Source organism: Mercenaria mercenaria, chromosome 2 (genome assembly GCF_021730395.1).
Source record: "Mercenaria mercenaria strain notata chromosome 2, MADL_Memer_1, whole genome shotgun sequence".
Lineage (NCBI taxonomy): Eukaryota > Metazoa > Mollusca > Bivalvia > Venerida > Veneridae > Mercenaria > Mercenaria mercenaria.
In genome coordinates, this window is record NC_069362.1 from 109,245,197 (window position 1) to 109,266,506 (window position 21,310).

The following is a 21,310-nucleotide window of genomic DNA, read 5'->3' on the forward strand; positions in this document are numbered from 1 at the left end:
CGCCCCAAATGAGGTTTCGAACCCACATCGATGAGGGGCAAATGGTTTGAAGTCAACGACTCTAACCACTCGGCCACGGAGGCCCCGGAAGTCAATAGAGGACAGGAGCGAAAGTCAAGGAGACACTGATGGTTGGATGCAATAAAGATCATCTATTTGGCATGTCCAGTTATACCACTAAGTTTCAACATTCTTGGCCTAGTGGTTCTCAAGTAATGAACTGGAAATGGTTTTCTATGCTCAGGCCCCTGTGACCTTGATCTTTAATCAAGTATCTCCAAAATCAATAGGAGTCATCTACTCTGTAAGTCCCATCAATCTATGAAGTTTGAAGATTCTTGGTCAAATGGTTCTTAAGTTATTTACCAGAAATGGATTTCCATTTTTAGTCTGCTCTGACCTTGACCTTCAATAGAGTGACCCAAAACTCAATAGGGATCATTTACTCTGCATGTCCAATTATCCTTTGAAGTTTCAACATTCGGGGTCAAGTGGTTCTAAAGTTATTGAGTGGAAATTGGTTTCCATGTTTAGGCCCAGGTGACCCTGACCTTTAATAAAATGACCCCAAAATCGATAGGGGTCAGCTACTCTGCAAGAGCAATCATCCTCTGAAGTTTTAACATACTGAGTAAAGTGGTTCCCAAGTGACTGATTGGAAATGACGTTACATAATCAGGCTCCTGTGAATTTGACCTTTGATAGACTGACCCAAAATTCAATAAGTGGAGGGGAGGGGTCATCTACTCTGCATGTCCAATCATCCTATGAAGAACATTCTGGTTTAAGTGGTTCTCAAGTTACTGATTGGAAATGGTTTTCCATATTCAGGCCCAAGTGACCATGACCTTTAACAAAGTCGCCCAAAAAACTAAGGGGTAATCTTCTCTGCACAACCAATCATCCTTTGAAGTTTCAACATACTGTGTCAAGTGGTGCTCAAGTTACTAAACAGAAGCCGTTGCGACCCTGACCTTTAATAAAGTGACTCTGAAATCAATAGATTTCATCTACTCTGCAGGTCCAATCATCCTATGAATTTTCTTGAAACGTTCTGTGTCAAGTGGTTCTTAAGTAATTGACCAGAAATGGTTTTCCATGTTCAGGCCGCTGAAACCTTGGCCTTTAACAGAGTGACTCCAAAATCAATAGGGGCTGTCTACCCTGCATGAACAATCTTCCTTATAAGTATGAAGTTTTAACATTCTGGGTCAAGTGTTTCTCAAGTTATTGATCGGAAAAGGTTTTCAATGTTCAGTCCCCTGTGACCTTGACCTTTGATGGAGTGACCCAAAAACCAATAGGGGTTGTCTACTCCAGAAGTCCTACCAACCTATAAAGTTTGATGGTTATAGGTCAAATGGTTTTCCATTTATTGACTGGGAATGAAGTGTGGTGTATGGAAGGATGGATGGACGAACAGGGCAAAAACAATATGTCTTAGACCTGTATGTTGAATCTTTTAATATGAATTGTGCACTACGCACTTCTTCTTGATGAAGTAAATACTCAATGTTGGTTTTATAACAAGATGACCCTAGGTCGCTCACCTAAAAAACACACCATAACACACCATAACAGTGTAAACATGTTTGACCTAGTGATTTCATGAAAACAATATTCTGACCAGTTATCATTAAAATTGGAGCAAAAACCTTGAGTATCAACAAGTATATTTTAATTGACCTAGTGACCTAGCTTTTGACCCAAGATAAGCCATATTCGAACTTGACCTAGATTTCATTAAGGCCAGCATTCTGTCTTTGATTTGACCTAGTGACCTAGTTTTTGACCATAGACAAACCATATTCGAACTTGAACTAGGTTTTATCAAGGCAACCATTTTCACTAAATTTCATGAAAATCCAGTGTAAAATGCAACTCATATTGCATACACAAGGTTTTACCTTGATTTGACCTAGTGACCTAGTTTTCAAACCCAGATAACCAATATTCAAACTTGACCTAGATTTCATCAAGGCTAGCATTCTGACCAAATTTCATGAAGATCAGTTGAAAATACAGCCTCTATCACATACACGACGTTTGTATATGATTTAACCTAGTGACCTACTTTTTGACCACAGATAAAACATAATCAAACTTAACCTAGATTTCATCAAGACAATCATTCTGACAAAATTTCATGAAGATCAATTGAAAAATACAGGCTCTATTACATACACAAGGTTTTCCTTTGATTTAACCTAGTGACCTACTTTTTGATCCAAGATAATTCATATTCAAACTTGACCTAGATTTCATCAAAACTAGAATGTGCCTGTAGGATACAGGGTGTGCCCCCCCCCCCCCCCCCCCCCCCCCCACTGGTATATTTGTAACAAATAAGGGGCAATAATTCAAATGTTTGCAGTCTCAGTTTGAGGGTATAGCCTCAACAAACATTTTATGAAAAGGATTCATTATTCTAGGCCATATACTTTCTGAGCTATTAGCATCACAAACAAAAAATCCACTATTTTGGCTATTTCAAGGGCCATAACTCTGTAATAAGAGCTAAGATTCTCAAGAAGAATGCCAAGTGTGCAAGTTCACATCACGATAAAGACTCCAGCAAGGTTTCATGAATTTACATCTAACACTTTTTGAGCTAGGCACATAATTAGGTGAAAAAGTGCAAATTTTTACTATTTCAGGGGCCATAACTTAAAAAATAGGGGGTGGAGCCAGCAAAAAAATTAGAGGTGTGCAAGTTTATATCATGATTAAGACTTATGCAAGTTTTCAACCATTTATATTAAATACTTTTTGAGCTAGGTGCGTCACAAGGTGAAAATGTACATTTTTGACTATTTCAGGGGCCATAACTCCAAAAATAGGGGGCAGACCCAAATGAAAAATAGGAGGTGCGCAAGTTCATATCATAATTAAGACTCATGCAAGGTTTCATCAATTTATATCAAATACTTTTTGAGCTTGGCATGTCACAAGGAGAAAATGTGCATTTTTGACTATTTCAGGGGCCATAACTATAAAAATAGGGGGCGGAGTCAGATGAAAAATAGGAGGTGCGCAAGTTCATATTATGATTAAGACTCATGCAAGGTTTCATGAATCTATATCAAATAGTTTTTGAGCTAGGTGTGTCACAAGGTAAAAATGTGCATTTTTGACTATTTCAGGAGCCATAATTCTGAAAATAGGGGGCGGAGCCAGACGAAAAATAGGAGGTGCGCAAGTTCATATTATGATTAAGACTCATGCAAGGTTTCATGAATCTATATCAAATACTTTTGAGCTAGGCGTGTCACAAGGTAAATATGTGCATTTTTTACTATTTCATTGGGCATAACTCTGAAAATAGGGGCCGGAGCCAGAGGAAAAATAGGAGGTGCGCAAGTTCATATCATGATTAAGACTCACACAAGGTTTCATGAATCTATATCAAATACTTTTTGAGCTAGGCATGTCACAAGGTGAAAATGTGCATTTTTGACTATTTCAGGGGCCATAACTCTGAAAATAGGGGGCGGAGCTAGATGAAAAATAGGAGGTGCGCAAGTTCATATCAAGATTAAGACTCATGCAAGGTTTCATGAATCTATATCAAATAGTTTTTGAGCTAGGCATGTCACAAGGTGAAAATGTGCATTTTTGACTATTTCAGGAGCCATAACTCTGAAAATAGGGGGCGGAGCCAGACGAAAAATAGGAGGTGCGCAAGTTCATATCATGATAAAGACTCATGCAAGGTTTCATCAATTTATATCAAATACATTTCGAGCTAGGCGTGTCACGATCTTCGGACGGACGGACGGACGGACGGACGCATGGACGCACGGACAAGACCAAATCTATATGCCCCATCCACTCATGGGGGGCACAACAATTATTCTGATTTAATTTCATAAAGATCAATTGAAAAATACAGCCGCTATCGCACACACAAAGTTTTTATTTGATTTGACCTAATGACCTACTTTTTGACCCCAGAATACCCATATTCAAACTTGACCTAGATTTCATCAATGCAATCATTCTGACCAATTTCATGAAGATCAATTAAAAAATACAGCCTCTATCGCATGCACAAGGTTTTTCTTTGATTTAACCTAGTGACCTAATTTTTGACCCCAGATGACCCCATATTCAAAGTTGACCTAGATTTCATCTAGGCAATTAATCTAACCAAAATTCATGAAGATTAATTGAACAAGAGGACCATGATGGTCCTGAATGCCTCACCTGTCCTCACATGACCAAGTTTTGAACTGAGTATGACGTCGTTTCTTCTATTATTTCACATAGTGACCTAGTTTTTGAGCACATGTGACCTAGTTTTGAACTTGACCTGGATATTATCAAGATAAAAATTCTGACCAATTTTCATGAATATCCATTTAAAAATATGACCTCTAGAGTGGTCACAAGGTTTTTCTATTATTTGACCTAATGACCTAGTTTTTGAAGGCACGTGACACACTTTTGATCTTGACCTAGATATCATCAAGGTGAACATTCTCACCAATTTTCATGAACATCTTAAGAAAAATATGGCCTCTAGAGAGGTCACAAAGTTTTCCTATTTTTAGACCTACTGACCTAGGTTCTGACAGCACGTGACCCAGTTTCGAACTTGACCTAGCTAGATATCATCAAGGTGAACATTCTCACCAATTTTCATGAAGATCCACTGAAAAATATGGCCTCTAGGGAGGTCACAAGGTTTCTCTATTTTTAGACCTACTGACCTAGTTTTTGACCGCACGTAACCCAGTTTCAAACTTGACCTAGATACATGTATCATCAAGTTTAACACTATCGCCAATTTTCATGAAGATCCATTGAGAAATATGGCCTCTAGAGAGGTCGAAATTTTTTTCTATTTTTAGATCTACTGACCTAGTTTTTAACCGCACGTGACCCAGTTTCAAACTTGACCTAGATATCATCAAGGTGAATATTCTGATCAAATTTCATGAAGATCTCATGAAAAATATGGCCTCAAGAGAGGTCACAACGTTTTTCTATTTTTAGACCTACTGACCAAGTTATTGACCGCACGTAATATAGTTTCGAACTTGACCTAGATATCATTAAGATGAACATTCTAACCAATTTTCATAAAGATCCCATGAAAAATATGGCCTCTAGAGAGGTCACAAAGTTTTTCTATTTTTACACCTACTGACCTAGTTTTTGACCGCACGTAACCAAGTTTCAAACTTAATTTAGATATCATCAAGATAAACATTCTGACCAATTTTCATGAAGATCTCATGAAAAATGTGGCCTCTAGATAGGTCACAAGGTTTTTCTATTTTTAGACCTACTGACCTAGATGTTTTCCCCGGATAACCCATTTTCAAACTCGGTCTAGATTTCATCAAGGTGGTCATTCTGACAAAAATTTATGAAGATAAACTGAACAAAAAGCTGCGTTCAATAAATGCTTGATGCCCCCGGTGGCATCCTTGTCAATACTGAGGTCAGGTGACGTTTGAAGATGAGGAATGGTCACAGGTTACATCTGTATTAGTATGAATTAATTCTTGTAAGCGGTATTGATGCTAGACGAAACGGTCCCATTTGGTCAACCAAGAGATGGCGCATTTAAAGCAACCTAAGTCCAAAATGAGGTCAATGTCAAGGTCAAACTGAGGTCAGGTGATGTCTGAAGATGAGGAATGGTCACATGTTACATCTGCATTAGTATCAAGTCATTCTAGTTAGGGGTATTAGATTTCGCTAGACGAAACGGTCCCATTTGGTTAACCTCGTACGAACGGACGAACGGACAGGACGATCACTATATGCCTCCCGCATCAGTAGATGCCGAGGGCATAACAAATATGAATTACTTATATGGAAGGACAAACACAGATATGCTTGACTCCAACATAGCTCCAATACGCTTTGTAGATTGCGTATAGTAACTGCATATTTTGGAGAATATGATAAGTGAAATATATAATTTGCTACCTCATGGGAAATGGCAAATTTTGCCCATAAAATTGAGAAAAGTCATAAGATAAAAATTATTGTTTGTTTGTTTCACTATTTCTTTTGTCAATGTTGAGTGTAAGGCATGCATAAGCATTTTATGATAATTTTATGTCACATATCATCATCAACATATAGCGTTTCTAATGCATTTCTTAAGTCTTAAAATAAAAAAGTTCAAAGTTACAAACTTTAAGATGAAATTTAAAAAGAAAAGCATATTCTTTACTTGTATTATAAATCAAAAAATATTTCAGTGGGAATCATAGGAAAAGATAAATGGCTATACTGTCATAATTAGGGTAATTCTTAACAAGAGGGTCATGATGACCACCCGAGTATTATGAGCCACATTTTCAAATGTCAAACTGATGATAAAATATTAAGAAAGTCAGTAGGTCACATTCATGGTCAATGAAATTCAGTTTTACGATTTGTGTGCAAAACTGAGTATGTTATCAAAATTTCAAGCCTGTATCTTAAACAACAAGAAAGCAGGACAGTAGCTCAAGGTCACAGTCATCAGGTAATTACAATTAAACAGTCTTGGAAATAGGATCAGATGATTATTGAAATATTTTTCCTATATAACTCACAAAATAACTAAGTGACCCCAGGGCGGGGCCTCTTTTAACCCCAGGGGCATAATTTATACAATTTTGGTAGAGGACTACTAGACAATGCGTTATACCAAATATCAAAAGCCTAGGTCGTATGGTTTCAGACTAGAAGATTTTTAAAGCTTTTAAACTTAAGACCCCCAGGACAGGGCCTCTTTTCAACCAAGGGGTACAATTTGAATAGTTTTGGTTGAGGACCAAAAGACAATGCTACAAACCAAATATCAAAGGTCTAAGTGTCTAAGCTTTTTCCTATATAAGTCTATGTAAAACTTGGGACCCCAGGGGCGGGGCCATATTTGTTCCTAGGGGGATCAGTTGAGCAATCTTGGTAAAGGACCACTAGATGATGCTACATACAAAATATCAAAACCCTAGGCCATGTGGTTTTGTACAAGAAGATTTTCCCTATATAAGTCTATATAAATCATGTGACCCCAGGGCGGGGCCATATTTGACCTTAGGGGGATAATTTGAACATTCTTGGTAGAGGACCATTAGATGATGCTACATACCAAATATCAAATGTACAAGAAGATTTTTAAATTTTTTCCCTATATAAGTCTAAACAAACCATGTGACCCCCGGGTGGGACCATATTTGACTCTAGGGGAATAATTTGAACAATTTTGGTAGAGGGCCACTAGATGATGCTACACACCATATATCAAAGCCCTAGGCCCTGTGGTTTTGGACAAGAAGATTTTTAAAGTTTTTCCTTTCTGTTGCCATAGCAACCAGAGTTCTGCATGGAATTCAATTCTTTGAACAATTTTGAAAGCGGGCCACCCAAGGATCATTCCTGTGAAGTTTGTTGTAATTTTGCCCAGTGGTTTTCAAGTAGATTTGTTATAAAATGTTGACGGACACACGATGGACACTGAGCGGTCACAAAAGCTCACCATGAGCCTTTGGCTTAGGTGAGCTAAAAATTGAATGAATGGATGTTTACTGTTTACTTTCGAGAAGCATTGCCATTTTGAAGGCTATACTGTAAAAATTAGGCAAATTCTGAACTATGAAAGAAATTTCTTAACAATTATAAAGACCAATGAATGAAAATTTGCAGGGCAAGTATATGATATTGTATCAAAGTTGTTGATGTTGGATGCTTTAACTAAAAAATTTAAAAAGTTTACAGTGGTAAAATGTTACTTTGCTATAAATTCTATGTACATTACCTATTCTGCAGGTACAAGAGTAATCTGTTGGAGTTGCTCCTCTAACACATGCGGCCCTATTAGTGCAAGGATTTCCATCACAAATATGGTACATGTGCTGACATCTATCACCATAGTATCCAGTATCTGAAATCAAACATTATGATAAATTTAATTACATCTCAAATCAAACATCATGGTAAATGTAAATACATCTCAAATCAATCATCACAATAAATGTAAATAAATCTCCAATCAAACATCATGGTAAATGTAAATACATGTACATCTGAAATCAAACATCACAGTAAATGTAAATACATCTCAAATTAAAAAGCATAGTTAATGTAAATACAAAATGTACATCTAAAATTATCTATCAGGTCGTATGCATGTGCATCATAAATTGAAGCATGATGTGAAATAGGATGTACAAACCCGTTATGTTAACTGTTATAACTTATTAAAGAGCAGGACATAAGTGCATATGCATTTTTCTAACAGAATCACTGCATCTTTTACACTAATAACGAAAGAAGCAGCACTTTCAAAGAAAGAGTTCTGCTTTGATGAGGTATCACAATGGCAACCAACATATGCTAGAGAGAAAGCTCTTGTCTGCAATATACCCCAAATGAATAAAGCTCTTGTCTGCAAGATTCCCCAAATGAAGTAGATGATGCGTTTGTAGAAAAGCACGTGTCTCCCTAAATGCATAGTAGTTGTAAGCCAGAAATCAACTCAGCATGTCCAATCATCCCAAAAAGTTTCTAACTTTTGGGCCTAGTGGTTCTCAAATTATGGACTGGCAATATTTTTCCATGTTCTGGCCCCTATGACCTTGACCTTTGATTGAATGGCCCAAACATCAATCGGCTTCATCTACTCTGAATGTCCAATCATCCTAAGATGTTTTAACATTCTGGGTTAAGTGGTTCTTGAGTTATTAAGCAGGAAGACTTTTCCATGTTCAGACTCCTGTGACCTTGACTTTTGATCGAGTAACCCCAAAAATATTAGGTAGATCTAGTTTGATCAAAAATGAAGTGTGACAGGCAGATGGCTCCTGTGACCTTGACCTTTGATGGAGTGATTCCCAAAGACAATAGGAGTCATTTTCATTGTAAGTCCTATCATCCTATGCAGTTTGAAGGTTCTAGATCAAATGGTTCTCAAGTTATTGACCGGAAATGGATTTCCATGTTCTGGTCTCTCTGACCTTGACCTTTAATGGGGTGACCCCAAAATAAATAGGGGTCATCTTCTCTGCATGTCCAATCATCCTATGCTATTTCAACATTTTTAGTCAAGTGGTTTAGTGACCTTGACCTTGACCTTTGACGGAGTGACCCAAAAAACAATAGGTGCCTACCACCCTACGAAGTTTGAAGGTTTTAGATCATATGTTTCTTCAGTTATTGATCGGAAATGCAGTGGACAGATGGAAAAGCAAAAACAATGTATCCACCAGTTTGGGGGTGGGAACGACATAATAAAGCTATTGTCTGAAAGAAACCCCAAATAAAAGAACATCTTGTCTGCAAGAAACCCCAGATGTAATTAAAGCTCTTCTCTGCATGATACATCAGATGAATAATGCTCTTGACCTTCACTGTATCTGTGTGACTCAAACTGCAACCAAAAGCAAAAATAAACTAGATGTGTGTCCATACGACACAGGTGCCCCCACTCCTGCCACTGTAACATGGTTTAATGACTCAGATTAAACAATTTTTAAGATGTTTGCAACACAAACTTTTAAGAACCTTATGTGTATTTTTCACTTAGTTGGCCTAGCTGAGTAAAATCCTAAAGAGAAAACTTCTTAGGCTATAAAACAATCCTCTAATGTTTTATGATTCTAGGTCAAGGTTAACATACATGTTTCACAAACTTCTTTTTTTGAGCAAGTCTGGACAAGAAGTCTGGTCTTTTGTAGTAAAATAATGACTTAGGTCAAATATTTTCGGAGCTACGCGCGACAAAACATTAAAATGACAATTTTTTCCTAGGCCATAACTCCTACAACACTAAATGAATCCGGATGCAAAACCCCAGGTGCACAACTGCACATGCTAACCAACATTCCTGTAAACTTTGGTGACTTTAGGTCAAATACTTTTGGAGCTACGCGCGGCACAACATTAAAATGGCCAATTTTTAACTAAGTCAGGGGCCATAACTCCTACATGACTAAATAAATCTGGACGCGAAACCCCAGGTGCACATCTGTACATGCTGACCAACATTCCTGTAAAGTTTTGTGACTCTACGTCAAATACTTTTGGAGATAGGTGTGACACAACACTAAAATGACCAATTTTTACGAAGTCAGGGGCCATAACTCCTACATGACTGAACGAATCCGGACGCGAAACCCCAGTTGCACAACAACACATGCTGACCAACATTCCTGTAAAGTTTTGTGACCCTACGTCAAATACTTTTGGAGCTAGATGCGACACAATATTCTCGGAAGGACGGACGAAAGGACAGATGGACAAGAGCAAGTCTAAATTACGTACCACATGTACACTCCCTATAACCGCGTTCATATGAACAAGCACCATTATCATTGCAACTTGTTCTGTCACATACTGAAATAAAACAGATTTGAAAAAAATATATAAACAGTCTTCTATCAAAAGTTTTACAAAAGAGCATTTATTGTTTTAACTTGGCTTTGATACAAAAGAAAGTTTGATAAGGTAATTCATGTTCAGCATTCTTTTTTTAAAGATGAAAGCTTGATATGACAGCAATTTAAAATAGTTATCATGGCAAATGGTTCATGGCCGATAGTGTATCTACATGTAGGCACTGTAGGTCCAGGGCTGTACATAATTTCCATATTACATTTATCATAATGTCTCACTGGAGTTTCAACTCCTTTAATAACACTTAATATATGTTTTTTGTATTCTTTTTGGTCTCAGAAATGCTGGAATATGCTTTCTTCTTTTTCATTTGAGATAAAACATAATTGTTTAGTGTGCAAAAAACAGGTCATGAGGATATAATTTGCTCAATTTGAGTTTTTTTTTTTTAAAAAATGTAACACACCATTTTGAAACAATAACCACTTACGATACACTTACCATCAGCGACATCAGTGCAATTACTAAAGCTGATGCTTCCTGTTGTAGATGTCCTCTGGTTGTCAAGACAACGCTTGCAAGTCCTTTGTGTTGTTTGATCCTGGTAAAAGTTCACTGGGCATGATGTGCAGCCATTTACATTATATCCTGTTTTTGAGTATGTACCCGTAGGACATGGCTCTGAAACAATATATAACTATACAGTCACACTTCAGTTATTCAAACTCAGCCAGACCGGCAAAATCTGTTCTGAGTTTTCAGTAGTTCAAGTCATTGAACAATTTACATTATACAGGGACTTTGCTGGGACTAATGACGAGTTCAAGAGAGAGGGGCAGTGCTCAAATCATCTATGTCTGAGGAAGCAAAGAACGAACATATTTATACTGTGTTTTTTAAAGGAAGAACACATTTTTACTGTGTTTTTAAAGAAAGAACATATTTATACTGTATACTGTATTTTTTAAAGGAAGAACACATTTATACTGTGTTTTTAAAGAAAGAACATAATTATACTGTATACTGTGTTTTTTTGAAGGAAGAACACATTTATACTGTATTTTTAAAGAAAGAACATATTTATACTGTAAACTGTGTTTTTTTAAAAGAAGAACACATTTATACTGTGTTTTTAAAAGAAGAACACTTATATTCAATTAGGCAATGATACATACCAAATATCAAGGCCATAGGCCTTTCATTTTCAGGCAAAAAGATTTTTCCCCCTATATAAGTGTATGTTAAACTTGGGACCCCCGGGACAGGGCCTCTTTTCACCCCAAGGTAATAATTTGAACAATTTTGGTAGAGGACCACAGGACAATGCAACACACCAAATATCAAAAGCCTAAGCCTTGCAGTTTCAAACAAGAAGATTTTTGAAGTTTTTCCCTGTATAAGTCTATGTAAAACTTGGGACCTCCGATGCGGGGCCTCTTTTCACCCCTAGGGCACAATGACGTTATACGATCCAGATGTGTAGCACTGTTGTAAAAAATAGTTACCATTTTTTTTCTAACACTGTTGATACTAGTATGTCGTGTTAGAATTAAAATAGTAAGTTCCCAAGTGTGATTTATTGTAGAATAACCGGAGTTTTTCGTTCTTATGTGAAACAATATAACACTCAGGCCTATATTTTTTAACATAAGAACCCAAAACTCGGGTTATTCTATGATAAACCACATTTGGGAACTTATTTTTTCATGTATTATGTTAAAACCTAGAATTTATGTTAAAACTATTTTCAAGTGGCAATTCAGTATACTGGCCAGTCTCAGTTGGAATTCACCCTTCAAGTTTTAGTAAACTGATACTGAAATTTTAAACTCAAATTCAGATGAAATCAAAATATTTTGTGAACACGGGGCCTGACTCTCAGATTTTTTAATTACAAGTTTGACTGAATTTCAAAGTTCTGCAACGAAACTGGGGTTAAAATATGATTTTGATATTTCTTTGAAAGACACTCATTTTACCTAAAATTGAGAGTCAAATTAAAGTATTCCTCAAAAATGGGAGTAGATAATTAAAAAGTTTAAGGGAAGTACTTAAGTTTATTATTTTGTTATTATTTTACCAATGCACTTTGTTTTATCAGTTGCTCCTTCAATGCCAACAGTTGACCGGGGCACCTGGACACGGAGTACATGTGTCCTTGGCGTCCAATTGTGTCTACGCCACATCGTACAGGAGTAGAATTTCCTGAATCTGATCGGAATCCTTTGGGCAGGTAAATGAAAACAAAGTATAAAACATTACACCATTAATATATTTTTCAAATTTAGTTGATCCACATTTTAACTTTGACAACAGAAGTAAAACCCTATAGTTACATGTTTCAAGCTGCCAAGTCGTGTTTATATCACTGTGCATGATATACTCGGAAACAGAGGTAGACAAGAATCCTCTCTGAACAAGTAACTAAAATAGGAAGACTAGTGCACTCCTATATTTCTCAAATTAACTCCTGATAAAAGAACAGTAGACTATATATATACTCCATGTGTCCTATCTCATGCCAAGTACTGTGAAAATATTAATATTTGTGTAGGACCAAATTGTAAAGTAAATCCATAAAATCTAATGCAAGAAAATGGAATAATTTCGTTTTAAAGTCACATTTAAAGGTTGAGCAGATGTATATCCCTATGAAACAGCAATTATGGCCAAAACCTCCATACAAATGATATTAAATCATTTTACAGACTATGTTGTACAACACACAGGGAAAAAAAACCAGAGAGTATTTTTTGTCCCTTAAAGTATTTGATCCATAAAAACAATCAGCAATTTCTATTTTTTACTATCCTCCTTAATGCAACTGCCACATCTTTTTACCATTATACAAACTGTTTTTGTCAAGAAAACCCAAGAATGCACAGATTGTATACTACAAAAAATGTAAATTGCAAATTGTCATCTGGGGTCTATCAGCTTATACATGAAATCTATTTCCAACAAACAGCTTCAATGACACATTTATGATCAACATCTGGCTACTATCCTGAAGGAGATACTTACCTTGACAGCCTGCCTGACCACCATCTGGCTACTGTCTTGAGAGAGATACTTACACTAACAGCCTGTCTGACCACCATCTGACTGCTGTCCTGAAGGAGATACTTACATTAACAGACTGCCTGACCACCATCTGGCGCTACTGTCCTGAAGGAGATACTTATACTGAGAGCCTGTCTGACCAACCTCTGGCTACTGTCTTGAAGGAGATACTTACACTAACAGCCTGTCTGACCATCATCTGACTACTGTCCTGAAGGAGATACTTACCCAGACAGACTGTTTGACCCCCATCTGGCTACTGTCCTGAAGGAGATACTTACTTTGAAAGCCTGTCTGACCACCATCTGGCTACTGTCCTTAAGGAGATACTTACCTTGACAGCCTGTCTCACCACCATCTGACTACCGTCCTGAAGGAGATAGATATACTGACAGCCTGTCTAGCCACCATCTGGTTACTGTCCTAAAGGAGATACTTACCTTGACAGCCTGTCTGACAATCATCTGCCTACTGTCCTGAAGGAGATACTTATACGGGGCATTCTGTCTGACCAACCATCTAGCTACTGGGCCTGGAGGATATACTTACTTTACAGCCTGTCTGACCACCTCTGGCTACTGTCCTAAAGGAGATACTTATACTGACAGCCTGTCTGACCACCATCTGGCTACTGTCCTGAAGAAGATACTTATACTGACAGCCTGTCTGACCATCATCTGGCTATTGTCCTGAAGGAAATACTTACCTTGACAGCCTGTCTGACCACCATCTGGCTACTATCCTGGAGGATATACTTACCTTGACAGCCTGTCTGACTACCATCTGGCTACTGTCCTGAAGGAGATACTTATACTAACAGCCTGTCTGACCACCATCTGGATACTGTCCTGAAGAAGATACTTATACTGCCAGCCTGTCTGACCACCATCTGGCTACTGTCCTTAAGGAGATACTTACCTTGACAGCCTGTCTCACCACCATCTGACTACCGTCCTGAAGGAGATAGATATACTGACAGCCTGTCTAGCCACCATCTGGTTACTGTCCTAAAGGAGATACTTACCTTGACAGCCTGTCTGACAATCATCTGCCTACTGTCCTGAAGGAGATACTTATACTGACATTCTGTCTGACCACCATCTAGCTACTGTCCTGGAGGATATACTTACCTTGACAGCCTGTCTGACCACCATCTGGCTACTGTCCTAAAGGAGATACTTATACTGACAGCCTGTCTGACCACCATCTGGCTACTGTCCTGAAGAAGATACTTATACTGACAGCCTGTCTGACCATCATCTGGCTATTGTCCTGAAGGAAATACTTACCTTGACAGCCTGTCTGACCACCATCTGGCTACTATCCTGGAGGATATACTTACCTTGACAGCCTGTCTGACTACCATCTGGCTACTGTCCTGAAGGAGATACTTATACTAACAGCCTGTCTGACCACCATCTGGATACTGTCCTGAAGAAGATACTTATACTGACAGCCTGTCTGACCACCATCTGGCTACTGTCCTGAAGGAAATACTTACCTTGACAGCCTGTCTGACCATTATCTGGCTACTGTCCTGAAGGAGATACTTACCTTGACAGCCTGTCTGACAACCATCTGCCTACTGTCCTGAAGGAGATACTTATACTGACAGCCTGTCTGACCATCATCATGCTACTGTCCTAAAGGAGATACTTATATTGACAGACTGTCTGACCATCCCTGGCTACTGTCCTGAAGGAGATACTTCCTTGACAGCCTGTTGACCACCATCTGGCTACTGTCCTGAAGGAGATACTTTTAACTGACAGCCTGTCTGACCACCATCTGGCTACTGTCCTGAAGGAGAAACTTACCTTGACAGACTGTCTGACCACCATCTGGCTACTGTCCTGAAGGAGATACTTATACTGACAGCCTGTCTGACCACCGTCTGGCTACTGTCCTGAAGAAGATACTTATACTGACAGCCTGTCTGACCACCATCTGGCTACTGTCCTGGAGGAGATACTTACCTTGACAGACTGTCTGACCACCATCTGGCTACTGTCTTGAAGGAGATACTTATACTGACAGCCTGTATGACCACCACCTGACTACTGTCCTGGAGGAGATACTTACCTTGACAGACTGCCTGACCACCATCTGGCGCTACTGTCCTGAAGGAGATACTTATACTGACAGCCTGTCTGACAACCATTTGGCTACTGTCCTGAAGGTGATAGATATACTGACAACCTCTCTGACCACCACCTGACTACTGTCCTGAAGGAGATACTTACCTTGACAGCCTGTCTGACCACCATCTGGCTACTGTCCTGAAGGGGATACTTACCTTGACAGACTGTCTGACCACCGTCTGGCTACTGTCCTGAAGGAGATAGATAAACTGACAGCCTGTCTGACCACCATCTGACTACTGTCCTGAAGGAGATACTTACCTTGAAAGACTGTCTGACCACCATCTGACTACTGTCCTGAAGGAGATAGATATACTAACAGCCTATCTGAACACCATCTAGCGCTACTGTCCTAAAGGAGATACTTATACTGACAGCCTGTCTGACCACCATCTGGCTACTGTCTTGAAGGAGATAATTATACTGACAGCCTGTCTGACCACCATCTGACTACTGTCCGGAAGGAGATACTTACCTTGACCGGCTGTCTGACAACCATCTGGCTACTGTCGTGAAGGAGATACTTACCTTGACAGACTGCCTGACCATTATCTGACTACTGTCCTAAAGGAGATACTTACTTTGACAGCCTGTCTGATCACCATCTGGCTACTGTCCTGAATGAGATACTTACCTTGACAGACTGTCTGACCACCATCTGGCTACTGTGCTAAAGGAGATACTTACCTTGACAGCCTGTCTGACCACCATGTGACTACTGTCCTGAAGGAGATATTTACCTTGACAGACTGTCTGACCACCATCTGACTACTGTCCTTAAGGAAATACTTACCTTGACAGACTGTCTGACCACCATCTGACTACTGTCCTGGAGGATATACTTACCTTGACAGCCTGTCTGACCAACCTCTGGCTACTGTCTTGAAGGAGATACTTACACTAACAGCCTGTCTGACCATCATCTGACTACTGTCCTGAAGGAGATACTTACCTTGACAGACTGTTTGACCCCCATCTGGCTACTGTCCTGAAGGAGATACTTACCTTGACAGCCTGTCTGACCACCATCTGGCTACTGTCCTGAAGGAGATACTTACTTTGAAAGCCTGTCTGGCCACCATCTGGCTACTGTCCTTAAGGAGATACTTACCTTGACAGCCTGTCTCACCACCATCTGACTACCGTCCTGAAGGAGATACTTATACTGACAGCCTGTCTGACCACCATCTGGCTACTGTCCTGAAGGAGATACTTATACTAACAGCCTGTCTGACCACCATCTGACTACTGTCCTGGAGGAGATACTTACCTTGACAGACTGCCTGACCACAATCTTGCGCTACTGTCCTGAAGGAGATACTTATACTGACAGCCTGTCTGACCACCATCTGGCTACTGTCCTGAAGGAGATACTTACCTTGACAGCCTGTCTGACCACCATCTGGCTACTGTCCTGAAGGAGATACTTATACTGACAGCCTGTCTGACCACCATCTGGCTACTGTCCTGAAGGAGATACTTATACTGACAGCCTGTCTGACCACCATCTGACTACTGTCCTGAAGGAGATACTTACCTTGACAGACTGTCTGACCACCATCTGGCTACTGTCTTGAAGGAGATACTGATACTGACAGCCTGTCTGACCACCATTTGACTACTGTCCTAAAGGAGAAACTTACCTTGACAGCCTGTCTGACCACCATCTGGTTGCTCTCCTGAAGGAGATACTTTAGAAAGAGCAGTGGTCTAGTAGTTAAGGTGAAGGCCTCTCCACCCGTGGGTCATGAGTTCGAGCCCCACAGGGGTCACAACCATGACTTTACATATGGCACCAGAACTGTTTTTCATGGAAACGGACTCGAGCGTGGTTCAAATAAGCTAAAAACTTTCATCGCAATCGAGCTAAATATATAAATTAGTTTAAACTACGGAGATACTTACACCGACAGACTGTCTGACCACCATCTGGCTACTGTCCTGAAGGAGATACTTACCTTGACAGCCTGTCTGACCACCATATGACTACTGTCTTGAAGGAGATAGATATACTGACAGCCTGTCTGTCTACCATCTGACTACTGTCCTAAATGAAATACTTACCTTGACAGCCTGTCTGTCCACCATCTTGCTACTGTCCTGAAGGGGATACTTACACTGACAGCCTGTCTGACCACCGTTTGGCTACTGTCCAGAGGGAGATACTTACGCTGACAGCCTGTCTGACCACCATTTTGCTACTGTCCTGATGGAGATATTTACACTGACAACCTGTCTGACCACCATTTAGCTACTGTCCTGAAGAAGATACCTTGACAGCCTGTCTGACCACCATATGGCTACTGTCCTAAGGTTATGATTTAAAAAAGATAATTGGTAAGGGTACTAGTAGTTTAAACTTACCTTGACAGCCTGTCTGATCACTATTTAGCTACTGTACTGAAGGGCATGATTTAAGACTGACAGCATGTCTGATCACAATCAGGCTACTGACCAGAAGAAAATGATTTACAATTTAAATTTGCCTTGACAGCCTGTCTTATCACATTCAGACTACTATCCTGAATGACAAGACTGAGGATTTAAACTTGCCTTGACAGCCTGTCTTATCACCTTCAGACTACTATCCTGAAGGAAATGGTTTACAATTTAAACTTACCTTGACAGCCTGTCTTATCACTGTTTGGGTACTGTCCAGAAGAGCAACTTTTACAACTTGTCTGAGCAAAACCATCCTGGTACTGTCCATCTGGGCAAGCATTTACAGCATTTGTTTCCGAGTTGAAAAACTGGGCAGGTCCACATGGCACTGTAACACATTGTATGCTTGAAAATATATACAGCACAAACAATAAAATCAGTTTGTGTCACACGTGTCTGTGACATCTACTGTAGGTGTACATTTATTAGCGCGGCAAAAATTTAGCGCAAATGCAATTTTTGGTGAAATATCTAATTAATGCGTGGAAGTGAATTAGCGCTCTCGCGAGACTGCTAAGTTCTAATTTTAGCGCTGTCCGAGATGAGGCTCACGGAGATTTACGGCGATTCACGAAATTATTTATGTAATGTGTTTCTACTGTAATTATACGTCATACTGATTATAAAATCAACTTTTTTTTCACTGTAAGCGGGCTAAAGAAAGTACGATTTATTTGAAATTATTTACTTATGTGTTATACCATAAATCTCTTCTTGTATTTAATTATAATAATCTGCGTGTTTAATATTCTGTATATTAGTTATAATTGCTGAAATAAAACGAGATTGTCACACATTTTAATCATTGAATCCCCTTTGTCTTACATGCATTGAGTCTTAATACAAACGTTCACACCTTTCCGTAAACGAGCGACTGCAACAACGGACATGACCGAAGGTGATATGGAAATCGATAACAACTTGATCAAATAAGAAAAAAACACGAACTACAAGCTTAAATATTCTATTTTGTATGATCAAATATCTAAAATAATAATATGAACAATAAACAGGAATATCATACGAACCTTAAAATATTAGCAAGCAGTGTAACTAGTGCAAACTCTCAAGAATATTTATTTCCCAAAAGTTCGAAGAAAACATCATCAAATGAAAATGTACATGAAAATGCTTGAACAAATTAATGCGCGGATATGAATTAGCGCACGTGCGATAGTGCTAAAAGTGCTGTTATTAGTACACCGCTAAATTAAGTAAGTCTACAGTATAGCAAAAGGGTTATAATTGCACAAAATCAGTTACCTGGACGTCACAATTACAAATTTAATTATTTACATAATTATTTCGTTTAATAGGTATATTGTAAACCATATGTCAGGTTTGATTGTCATAAAGAATTAAGTACCTAGTAACATTTTCAACAGATATTAACAAGAGCTGTCAGAGGACAGCAACGCTTGACTATTCAACAGCCTTGTCAACTGAATGACAGCAAAAGTCGAAAAAGCGGCATGATTTAGCAAAAATACAAAAACAGGGTTATGGAACCTGTATAGTTCTAATCATCTCATGACAGTTGACAAGTGTGTGAACTTTCAATCCATTCCCATAAGTGGGTACTGAGATAACAGCTTACATATAAGAATTTAACAAACAAAATGCTAAGTTTCAAAAGGGGCAAAATTTTGAAAGAAAAAAAAGAGTAGAGCTATGGGATCTACTTTGTGCATGTTTGATAATGACAGTGAAAAAGTTTGTGAAGTTTCAATACATTCCCATTAGTGAGTACTGAGATACCTGCTTACATACAAAACCTTAACCAATTTCTGAGTCGAAAAAGGGGCATAAGTAATTTTGTAAAAGAAAGCAAAGCAGAGTTATGAAACCCATGCAATGTAAATCAGTTTATCACAGTAATAAGTATGTGAAGTTTCAATCCATTCCCACAAGTGGTTACTGTCATACCAGCTTGCATACAAAACCTTAACCAAAAATTTCTAAATCAAAAAAGTGGCATAGGTATTTTGTAAAACAGCAAAATAGAGTTATGGAACCTGTGCGATGTAAATCTGTTTATCACAGTGAATAAGTGTGTGAAGTTTCAATCCATTCCCACAAGTGGTTACTGAGATAGCAGCTTACATACAAAACCTTAACCAAATCGGGACGCCGATGCCAACACCGACGCGGACGCCAACGTACAGGCAAGTCCAACAGCTCTACTATTCTATGAATAATCGAGCTAAAAACCATAAATTACAGTTATAGGTACAGCAGATATTTTTCACCTGTCAAACACATAGTTTCCTACACAACATGTGTGTTCAACTCTTGAGCACACCAATCTATCGGACTGGTATTTTCAATCAAACAGTAATTAATACTCGTACGGACTGGTATTTTCAATCAGTAATTAATATAAATTTTCATGCAAAAGACACTTTCATCTATTAATCACACAGTATTCTATGCCATAAGAACTTGTATCAATCAATCAAATAGTACTCAATGCAAGAGCAAAGTATCTTACGCGACAGGTATGTTTATCTATCAACTATACAGTATCCTATGTAACTGTTTTTTCACCTATCAATCATAAAATTATTCTATGCCACAATCATTTCGTCTGTCAATAGCACAGTTTTCTAAGCAACTGGTATTTTCAACAATCAATTACACAGTATCCTATGCAACAGTTGTTTTTTTCATCTATCAATCAAACACATAGTATCCTATGCAACAATTATTTTCATATATCTATCAATTACACAGTTTCCTTTGCAACAGGTTTTTTTTCATCTATCAATCAATCACATAGTATCCTATGCAACAGATATATTCATATATCTATCAATTACACAGTTTCCTATGCAATAGGTTTTCTTCATCTATCAATCACACATTACTCTATGCAACAAGTATTTTCATCAGATTCTATCAATTACACAGTATCATATGCATTAGTTATACTTACAGCAGATATCATCAACCAAGCTATAACCTACAGTTGAGCAGCTAAGTGCCCCAGTCCCTGATATGACTGAATCTTCCTCCACAGTCAGATCGTAGCTTTGACCAGCTGCTGTACAAAACAAAGCCCTTTCAGTGACATCAAACACACTGTTTGTGGTATTCAAAATTATTTTGATACAGTCTTTACTTTCAGACACACTAACAGATGATATTAATTTGAGATCCAAAGTTGTTTCAAACTGAAAAAAAAAGAAAATTATTCTAATAAAGACATTATCCTAAATTTTAAATATCCAATGTGGCTACTGCAGTATTCTGCTGTGTATCAAACGAAAACAAGAGCTGTCGAAAGACAATAATGCTTGACTATTCAACAGCCTTGTCAGTTG

The 21,310-nt window shown here is 38.5% G+C and overlaps 1 protein-coding gene across 4 annotated transcripts in view; it reads right to left on the reverse strand.

The window, feature by feature from the left end:
- LOC123564875 (uncharacterized) overlaps nt 1–21,310 on the reverse strand; it is a 531,225-nt gene that overhangs the window by 215,170 nt on the left and 294,745 nt on the right. The gene's annotated exons all lie outside the window — the stretch shown is intronic.